Source organism: Myotis davidii, unplaced genomic scaffold (genome assembly GCF_000327345.1).
Source record: "Myotis davidii unplaced genomic scaffold, ASM32734v1 scaffold575, whole genome shotgun sequence".
Taxonomy (NCBI): Eukaryota; Metazoa; Chordata; class Mammalia; order Chiroptera; family Vespertilionidae; genus Myotis; species Myotis davidii.
In genome coordinates this window covers 472,109-482,952 of record NW_006290306.1, presented here as the reverse complement: position 1 = coordinate 482,952, position 10,844 = coordinate 472,109, and positions in this window count along the sequence as shown.

Here is a 10,844-nt window from a genome sequence, read left to right as displayed (position 1 = left end):
CTCCAACATTTACAGGGAACTCATACAACTTAACAAAAGAAAGATAAACAACCCAGTCAAAAAATAGGCAATGGACCTACATATACACTTTTCAAAAGAGGATATAAGGAAGGCCAAGAGACATATGAAAACATGCTCAAAGTCACTAATCATCTGAGAGATTCAAATCAAAATAATGAGGTGCCATCTCACGCCTGTCAGAATGGCTATCATCAACAAACGACAAGTGCTGGAGAGGATGTGGAGAAAAGGAATACTCGTGCACTGCTGGTGGGAATGCAGACTGGTGCAGCCACTTTGGAGAACAGAATCTGTAATAACCTCAACAATAAAGATTTTTAAAAATTAAAGGCAAAATAACAACTTCCCATGGGAACCTACAATGTCTTTCCCTCCACTCCCCTCCCCTCTAACACCATGTGGCTGTGAGGCTTCATGGAGGAGCTGAAGTTATAGATGAAGAGAACCACCAGATGGAAGAGTGATTTCATGGAACAGAGACCCTGCTCCAACCCCAGACAACTCCACCCTCCTCCCCCTGAATATGTGAGCAAGAAATCAACGCTTGTTGTGCTAAGCCATAGAGATCTGAGTACAGACTGCTGAAACAGTTACCTACCCTGACTAAAACAGTGCTCAATAGATGACTGATTTAAAAGCGATATTTGGAGCAACAATGAGATTGCAGGAATGTTTACTGTCAGCAGGGAGTGGTTCCCAGGCATGCTCAGAGAAGACAACATCCATTCATTCATTGACTGGATGCACCTTGAGGGTAGGGTGCTGACTAGTCTGCACTTTGAGGGCAGGAAGCTGACAAGGAGCTGAAGGGGAAGCCAGAAATGGTTGATCTGGGTACCTGGGAGCAGAGAGAGACAGATGTGCCTCAGAGTCCTCAAAGAAGGGCTACTTCTGTGTTCAAGGACCAACTGGAGCAGCTGAAAGCAGCTACAAAGACGGAAGGATTTAGGCTCCTGACAAGGAAGGGCTAGCCAGGTGTGAGAGGAAGCCTGTGTGGCCTGCGTGGCCTGTGTGCCCTGCGTGGCCTGTGTGCCCTGTGTGGCCTGCATGGCCTGCGTGGCTGGCAGCCTGGGCAGCCCAGAGGCTCCATCTGAGATCTGGCCCAGTCCTTTCTCAAGCAGCCTCTGAAACATGAGCTGGCATTGTGTCCCTGCAGCTGGTTTCCCACTGCCTACTCTCCCTCTTTCTCCTTTTTCTTTGAACTCTTTCTGCCACCGCCTCCTGCTCTTCAGTCACTTCATTAGAGAGAAATTGACAATCCCACTAGGGCAAAAACTCCCCAAACCTGCAAGCAGGCATCCCTCTGCCTACCCACACACATTCTGCCCCACTCATTTTCATGTCAATACCCAGAATGCCCTGCTAGCCCATGCCACAGCCATTAGACACTTTGGACAGCTGTTGCCAGCGTTTGAAGCCTGGAGTTGGCAGAGCTGATGTCCCTTGGAGGGCAAGGCGTTTACTTTCATGCCAGCTAACATTGGGAATGAGTGGCATCACCTGCAGCCTCATATCCTGACAGGCTTCTGCTAGCATCGTTCAAGTTGGCACAAGGCAAAAAGAAACGCAGATGCACTAAGAAATCATTTTTAAAGCCATTTGACCAGGTTTAAAGTCCCCACACTGCTGCTCACCAAGTCCATCCACCAACACAGCCCCCTCACATTCCAGCTCAGCAGTCCTCAGCCCAAGAGGGCATCCTCTGGCCACCATGGGCTACAAGAGAACTTTCTCAAAAATCCAGATTTGGGGAGTTTTTCTACCTCCTTCATAACTCCAGAGTGCAGCAACTTCCTCCTTGGGTCCAGAAAGAGCAAGCAACTTGCCAAAAACCACACAGGTATGATGAGCCCTCAGCAATATCTCAGAGTTCCCCCAAGCTGCTACATCAGAAGGATCAGTCCAGAGTTCCAGAGAACAACTCAGGAAAAGCCAGCTTCCCCAGGTCGGGGAGAAGAGAGTCAGACATCAGCAGTGAGACAGTATCTGAGAAAATAATCGTAAAGTATGGTGACAAATGTGTGTGTGCAAGGTAGGCAGGAAGATGTCTAAAAAACCAGCAAACAGAACACAACTCCCATGTTCCACATTACCCAAAAAGGGCCTCGTATGTGTAGAATCTATTAGACATTTCTGCTTCCGCCTCTACGAAATGTAAAGCACCATCCCTGACTCAGACACATATTTGATAATTCAACAAGCCATTCATTCAGTAACATGTATCATGCTTACTATGTGTCTGACACATGGTAATAGCTGGGGACAGACAAAAGAAAGATGTGGCCTCTCCAAGATGGTGACTTCATAGCCAGTGAGGCCAGCAAGCCCCTTTCCTTTCTGCCATACGTGGCGACTGCTTTCCAGGGGTCAGGGATGGGTTTCCCTGAGTCATCCTGCTCCTTTACCAGGGCAGCAGCAGGCCCAGTAGCTCAGGGGAACAAGTGGAATCTGGAGCCACACTGCTCCATTCTAAGGAGGCTCTGCTGCTCCCCAGCGTGGGGATCTTGGGCAAGTTTCTCATCACCATGCATCAGCTTCCTCACTGCAAAATGGAGCTAACAACAGACTCTCTCATAGAGTGGAGATGTGGACTGAATGAGTTAACACACGCAATGCTCTTAACACAGTGTCTGACACACATCAAGCGCTCAATAAACATTAGCCATTGTTATCATTGCAGCTGGCCACACATATTAACAAAAGTCACTGCCAAGCTTAAGGAAGAAGCAGCCAATGGCCACAGACCTGAGCAAAGCTAAATGGTTTTTATAGAAACTAGACCATGGATTTGGCCCCCTTGGATTGGAGCTTTAACCAGATAAATACAAAAAATCAAGTGCTTATAACATGCATAGACCAGGGGATAAATTGATCATTGGAATGGTGATTGGCCAGTAAGTGAGGAGAATTCAGATTCAAACATACACTTGAAAGATCTGCTCCTGCTCCCTGGCTCTCAGCCATTGCCTTGCTGTGGGGTGGAGGACAGGTGAGGCGGGAAAGGAGTCACAGGCAAACTTCTGAGATAGTGCTATGGCCCAGAACCAGAAAAGGCAGGGATCCTAAGAGGAGGTCAGTGTAACCCTAGCTCCTTGAGAAAGGTGATGGGTGGGCCATTGCTAAATGTTTCACCGTCTGGACACCACCCTCTCCTTGGTGTCTTCCCACCTGCCCTCCCCGATCCCAACCCTCAGGGTGGGGTCAGAAACAGAAGGATTTGAAAGACCAAGCCCCAAATCGCAGGAAAACACCTTTCTCTGTTCCCCAGGATTAGGAGATTAGGAGGAGAACAAAGGAGCAATTCACCAGTAGATTCTGCAATTCTCCCACGTCCAACTCAGCAAGCACCGAGTTCCCACCATCTCAAGTGGCTAGAGAGGCTGAGACCAGCTGGCTAGCCTTAAACAGAGTGTGCACCAATGCCTCTCCCAGGGACACTTCAATGTGCTCTGCGCACGTAGCCTGGGGTGGGTGGGAGTGTGTGTGTGTGTGTGTGTGTGTGTGTGTGTGCGCGCGCACAAGCTGCTTAGAGAAAAATCAGAGGTAAAGGAGACAGGTATTGAACCAGAAAACCTCCCACAGATCTTCTATTCAGAAAAAATGCCTGGTTCCCACTCAGTTTTCTTATATCCAGAAGGCAAACCCTGAGCAGATGGCAGCTATATGATTGATAGAACTCAACCCCACCTCCAACAGATACACATGCTGCAAAAGGGTACATTTTGAAACTTTGGGGAAATTGGAGGAGAATAAAACTTACCACAATTTCATCATAAGAAGCATTTTGGTATATTTCTTCTAGTTTCCTCCCCTACATATCTTTCAAAATAAATATAATATCAGCCAATTCCTCCCCTACATATCTTTTAAAATAAATATAATATCAGCCAATTCACACTTTCTTGGGTCCTGTAATGTCTTTTTCCTAATATTATACCACAAGTATTTTTCCATGTTGCCATGTTCTTTCCATCCAGCCTTCTTATGGAATGGAGGCCAATTGGAGCACTGATTGTTGAAGGGGTTCAAAGTCATTCACAACAGGGAAGCGAAGACTAAAGGTGATCCTGAGTTAACATGTTTAAGTTCAAGCAGGCAACTTCCAAATACAATATAGTCCAAATAAAATAAAAGGGAAGCAATGAAAATTGAAGCTGTAAGGGAAATTTTGCTGACTGTTAAGATAATTATACTTCAAAATGGATTTCAATTCCCTGGATTTTTCTGTTCAAGGGTAACTTGTGGTCAATCCTTCCTACATGCCAAGAGATGCACAAAATGTGACTCCTCTTACCAAAGGATATTTGATTCTTTTTTTTAATATTGTTATTGATTTTTAGTAAGAGAGGGAAACATCCATGTGTGAGACTGAAACATTGATTGGCTGCCTCCTGCATACCTCTCATCAAAGATCGAGCCTGCAACCCGAGCACATGCCCTTGACTGGAAATAGAACCTGAGACCCATAGGTGCTTGGACCAATGCTCTAACCACTTAGCACACTGCCATGGCTATTCAATCATTCCTAATGAATCTTTTCTTCAATTCTTGCTTTCCTCTATAAAATATATTCACATACATTCTCATTTCCTAGAACCACACCCTCCCATCTGCTAAACCTACACAGCCTCTTCCTCACTTTCTCTAGACTAGGCATGTTTCAAACAGGTGGTATTGAGGGACTCTTAAAAATATCAAGTTAGCAACAAACAAGCAAACAAAGCAAACTCATAGACACAAACAACAGTATGGTGGTTACCAGAGGGTAAGTGGGTGGGAGAAGGTGAAGAGGGTCAAAGGAATTAAATATATGGTGACTAGACTTTGGGTGGTGAACACATAATGTGATATACAGATGATGTACACCTGGAATTTATATAGTGTTATTAACAAATGTTAACCCCAATAAATTTAACTTTTCAAAATTGCTTTTCTTATAGAATTGGGGACTTGTTGGCAAATGTAACTTTTAGCAAGGGTTGCATATCCTGTACTTAGCTCTACTTTCTTATTCTCTAGACATAAGCAGAAAGTGATGAGATGCAATTTCTGAAGCAGAAGTATATTATAAGCAGAAGTATAAACAAGGAAAGGTGGAGTAGATATTGCTTTGTTGAGGGAATAACCATCAAGAGGTGACAGTTCAGGTTTTGGGAGTGGGAGAAACGGCATAGGAGGAGGAGCAGAGAAGCTGCCAACCTTAGCTTGGAGGGTTGATGCATCCTGCCACTTGACTTCCTTCTCTGGTCGATAGAGCAGGGAGGCCGTACTAAGATCAAGAGAGAAGCCCACTCTTCCTCTCTCTCCAGTTTCCAAAGAGCCATCAGCTACCTTCAGCTGGGTTCAAAAAGACAACAGACCCCACTCGGTGGAGTCCTCGTGGAGCAACCCTCCAGTTTGGATGTTTTGCCATGGCCCACAGAGCTCGGGGAACGCTCAAGATTTGAATGGACAAAAAAAAAGCAAAACTGAGTGGTCACAGTTTGGAAGAAAAGATATTCTTTTTGTTTTCCAAGGTTAGTTGCCAAAGGTCTGGGATGGGAAGAGAATGGAGAAGTTTTTCATGCTTATGCAGTTATCTTTGGAGGTTCCAGGAACTCTCTGATACCATTAATGATCATCGCCTCCTCCATACCTACTTCAGAGAACTCATTCCTAACTCAGCTTCAGCCTTTCATGTCTGAGTTCTCAGGCCCCTCACCCAGCTGCTCATGGGGAAGTACCCTATAACTAAGGGTGGGCAGAAGGTGGGGAGAGGGGGTGAAGCAGGATAGCATCTATATAATAAAAGCCTAATAAGCTAAGTGTCCAGTCATCCATTCAACCAATCCTATGTAATAAAGATGTAATATGCAAATGGTTGTTACGCTGTGAAGTGTAACGACCGACCATGTAACGACCAGATCACCAATCATCAGGCAGGTGGGGCAGCAAGCTACAAACAGGCGAGGGAGAGCTACAGGAGTGGGCAGGGCAGCAAGTTGTGAGCGGGGACCAGGGGGAGCTACAGGAGGGTGGGGCAGTGGGCGGAGAGCTACTGGAGGGTGGCAGTGAGCTACTGGAGAGCTACTGGCACACGGATTCATGCGCAGGGCTTACAATAAAAGCCCATGCCAAAGTGAAAGAGAAAAGTCAATGTCATCTCTAGCTCACAGGACAACTAAAGTCCTCACTTGGAAAGATTCTATTGTGATTCTAAATGGTTGATAAGTGAGGCACAGACATTGTTGGTGTAGGGAGTTGATGATTCTTTCAACTAATTTTTTAAAAGTCCTAACAGATCAATAGCTGGTAAAAGGACCTCAAAGATCATCTCAAAAAGACTTCCTTCTGCCAAAACCGGTTTGGCTCAGTGGATAGAGCGTCGGCCTGCAGACTGAAAGGTCCCGGGTTCGATTCTGGTCAAGGGCATGTACCTGGGTTGCGGGCATATCCCCAGTAGGAGACGTGCAGGAGGCAGCTGATCAATGTTTCTCTCTCATCGATGTTTCTAACTCTCTATCTCTCTCCCTTCCTCTCTGTCAAAAATCAATAAAATATATTAAAAAAAAAAAAAACTTCCTTCTGCAGATGAAGGCATCCAGGTTCAGTCAGCCTAAATAGCCTGCCCAAAGTCGAGTTAGGCCAGAACCAAGACTGCAGCCAGTGTCTTAAATCCAGCTATGGTTCTTTGCCTGACCCATATTCACAGCACCAGCATGTGAGCCCTCCCAGCCTCACCAATATTCCCCCTCCTTGACACAGCACAGGAAGGCTCCTTCGAGCAGTGGTTCTCAACCTTGGCTGCACATTAGAATCACCTGGGAATCTTTTTAAAATCCTGATTTCTAGGCCTGGAATTTCTAGGCTGGAAATTCTGTTTCTTTGTTACTAATGTTGTGGCCCCACCCCATAACAAAGAAACAGAATTTCTGGAGGATGAGGCCCAGAAATCAGAATTTTAAAAAGATTCCCAGGTGATTCTAATGTGCAGCAAGGTTGAGAACCACTGCCTTAGAGGAATGATAGTGGGGGAAAAAAATAAGAAACACTGCTCTAATAGAGGAGGGAAACTGGGATGGGGGAAGTTGCCAACTCTAACTGCTAAGATAGCTGCTATTATTGTTATTATTATTATTATCATTATCATCATCACTTAAAACATTTTGTATGCATCACCTAAATTAATCCTCCTAATAACCTTAAGGGTAAGTACTATTATATTCATTTAAGATGATGAAATAGCTGTAGAGGTGCTGTCCAAGGCCACACAGCTAGTAACTGGCAAAGGCATGATTCCAGCCCAGTCCTGTGTGGCTGTATAGGCAGTCCAGAAGAGAGATCTTTCCCAGAGCAGCCCATCTCTAAACTCTACCATCTACTCTACTAGCCCACGTCTGCCTCTAAGACCATGGAGGACAATTAAGTTCTAAGAAAGGAGACAGACAAGTCCTGGAAAAATTCTGGATTAGGTTGAGGATGAGCGGGGAGGAAAATGGCCTCATTCTGCCCAAGAGTCTACCTCCTCCTCCTCTTCCAGGAGACCTGGAGCCATTGAGACCAAGAGTCTGGAACCTGAGGTGGAGAGAGCAGTGAGAAGTGGGGGGGAATGGCCCTGCTATGTGCTGGGCTACTGCAGCCAAGCTTGGCTGGGACTGCAGCCAAGCCCAAGAGATGGGGTGACCTCTATACAAACAAAACTTCCCTGGGCAGCACTTCTGCAAATATAAACACGGACTCACCACGTGATGGGTTCAACCAGTTCATGTAAACACCAAAGGGAGAAAAAAATTCAAGGGAAAAAATGTGCTGCGAAGGGATGAAGCAGGATATGTAGTTTTGTGACTCAAAGAGAGGAAGCTCAAGAGTTAACCAGCTCAGAACCCACTAGGTCTGCAGAGGGCCTCTTCCAAACTGGGGCACAGGGAGCCTCAATCCCCTCATGATGGGGGAAGTCCTTTGTCAGGTGCAGTGATCCATGCATGGTTGGCTTTTCCCTTCACATCTGAAGTATTTTGGGTTAGATCTCCATGGAAAACAGAGCCGGTAATCCTAACGCAGAAAGGTGCGCTAGCAGTTAGCTATCAAAAGGGCTTCTCCATTGCCAGGTGCCTTCATGGTGTCTCAATCGGTCTATCTAAGCTGGGGAACAGCTGTCCTGATGGCAGGCAGGGATGGATGGAATGAACTCTGAAGAAACAGCACATCCTCCCTTCTTCCCCTAACTCCCCCACCCTATTGTTTGTGCTGGCAAAGAGGGTGCTTTCCCCATGCCCCGTGTTATCTGTGAGAATGCCATTGGACTCTGTTATTTTTGCAAATATTCCATGCTGCCCCTGTGAGAAGAACCAGTTCTCCAGAGCCTTTTCAAATATCACCAGAAGACTTTTGACAGCGTTCCACCTCTGCCTTCCTGGACATCCATTACCTTAAAATAAACCAGCCAAGGAAAAGGTTGGCAGCTGGACTGAGTCGGCAGTAGGAGACAGGATGCTCTGTGTTGCTGTCGTGGACTCCCTAGCATTTCCAGAAGAAACCACAGAGTTCTGGGATGTCACCACAAGCAGGGCAATCAGAGGTCTCCAACTCTGAACTGAACCAGAAGGATGGTGTGTGCTGCCCCAGACGCCATGGCTGTGTTGGGATTCCTTCAAGCAAGCACAGCCTCCTGGTGGCTCAGTGGGGCACCTGAGAGACTCATCTGGGAACCAAAATTGCACTGAAACCCAGAGTAATTGCACATGGCTGGCAGGGAGACATGGGGAAGAAGACATGAGCAGGTATGGCTTGGAGGAGACTGGAAGAGGCTGGAAGGCAGTATAGAGAGGAATATGGGCAGGTGTGTTTCAGTATACTCATAACAAACCCTATGTACCTTATGGTACACATACACTTTCATATCATCACATGTAAGCATGTATGACTGTCTATATGGGCCAAATCAATAATAGCCTGTTGTCTTATAACAACAGATGTTTGGGGCAACCCAGTCCACTGGACTCCTTGGCCCACCACTTCTTATCTGTGTGACCTTGGGCATGTAACATGACTTCTCTGTACCTCAGTTTAAAGATAGGATTAATTGTAGTTTATACTAGGTTAGTTATGGGAATTAAGTAAGTTAATATTTGTGAAGCACTTAGAACAGCACCTAGCACATAGCAAGCATTATTAGTATTTGTTAAACACACAGAGGCTCAAATAAATCTTTTCAGTGTTGAATGCCAAAGGGCTCCTCGCCCTATTCTGCTTTTAATTCATTTATTTATTTAATAAATATTTATTGGGTGCCTACCCCATGTCAAGCTCTGTGTGGATACCGCAGCTGTAAAAATGAGCAAAAACAACCATGGCCTGGACATTTCCAAGGCTTGGAGTCCACAAGTCAGCTCTTTTGATGAACTTTTCCTCCAAGCACCTCCAGGCCTCTGTCAGGTTAAACCGGCCCAGCCTAGACCAGGTCTTGCCTAGGGCAATACGCCCCTGAATGTAGGATCTGCAAAGGAAAACTGCTTGCGGTTTCCCAGCTGTCCTGGCCTTGTGTACAGAAGAGAAAGCTGCCAGAGTTGCGGGAATGAGCCCCAATGTTCACAAGGCAGATGATATGAATCCAGCTTAGTCATCAGGGTGACAGGTTCAGTCAATTGCCTTGCTCAGCACCAATTCCAGCTCTAGCTCTACTGCAGAGGCTGGAACCCCCAAAACTACATTTCTCAGATACCCACAAAGTTAAGGTTTTGGATGCAACTTGGGACCTATGAAGCAGATACACTCATTCAATACTTAGATTTGCAATAAGTTATGAAGGAAGAGAAAGCCAGCATGGGATGTCCATCTAACTGGAGTAGACTGGAGCACAGGCAGGCAGGCCTGGAGCAGTGGCCTTGGCCTCCTGATTCCCAGATAGCTTTCTGATCATGGCAAAGGCAAAAGTTTCCATGGAGGCCCAATTCTGCAGCGAGCTTTGGGAAGTCATTCTGGAAGCTCTGCCTAGAACAGCTGTGGGCAAACTATGGCCTGCGGGCCGGATCCGGCCAGTTTGAAATGAATAAAACTAAAAAAAAAGACCGTACCCTTTGATGTAATGATGTTTACTTTGAATTTATATTAGTTCACACAAACACTCCATCCATGCTTTTGTTCCGGCCCTCCGGTCCAGTTTAAGAACCCATTGTGGCCCTCGGGTCAAAAAGTTTGCCTACCCCTGGCCTAGAACCTATTTCTCCAGCCATCCCAGCAGGTCCTGCTATCTATGCCTCTAAATCAGTGGTTCTCAACCTTGGCTGCACATTAGAATCACCTGGAAATCTTTTTAAAATCCTGATTTCTGGGCCTCATCCTCCAGAAATTCTGTTTCTTTGTTATGGGGTGGGGCCACAACATTAGTAACAAAGAAACAGAATTTCTGGAGGATGAGGCCCAGAAATTAGGATTTAAAAAGATTCCCAGGTGATACTAATGTGCAGCCAAGGTTGAGAACCACTGCTCTAAATAGATCCCTTTCGGCCTCTACCAGCTGGAGTGGATTTCATTGTCTGAAACTAGAAGTGAAAGAACCTATCTGGAGCTGACCATCCCTAACAATGTAAATATGGCCAAACCAAAGCTTACATCTATGGGAAAACTATGTTCTCTGCGGTGCTGGAAAGGAAGAGACACCAGTGTCGTCATCACTTAGCCAGCACCAATAGCAGGGCCAGCTCTGAGATTCAAAAATTCCTTGCTGTGCGTTTTTCTTTAGAGTGAGCTTTCCCACTCACCAGGCAGAGAAATTTTGGAAGGTTTTGGCTGCAAGGCCAAGATAAAGTAAGTAGTGAAGGAAGAGGAGATGAATTTAAGTCTGT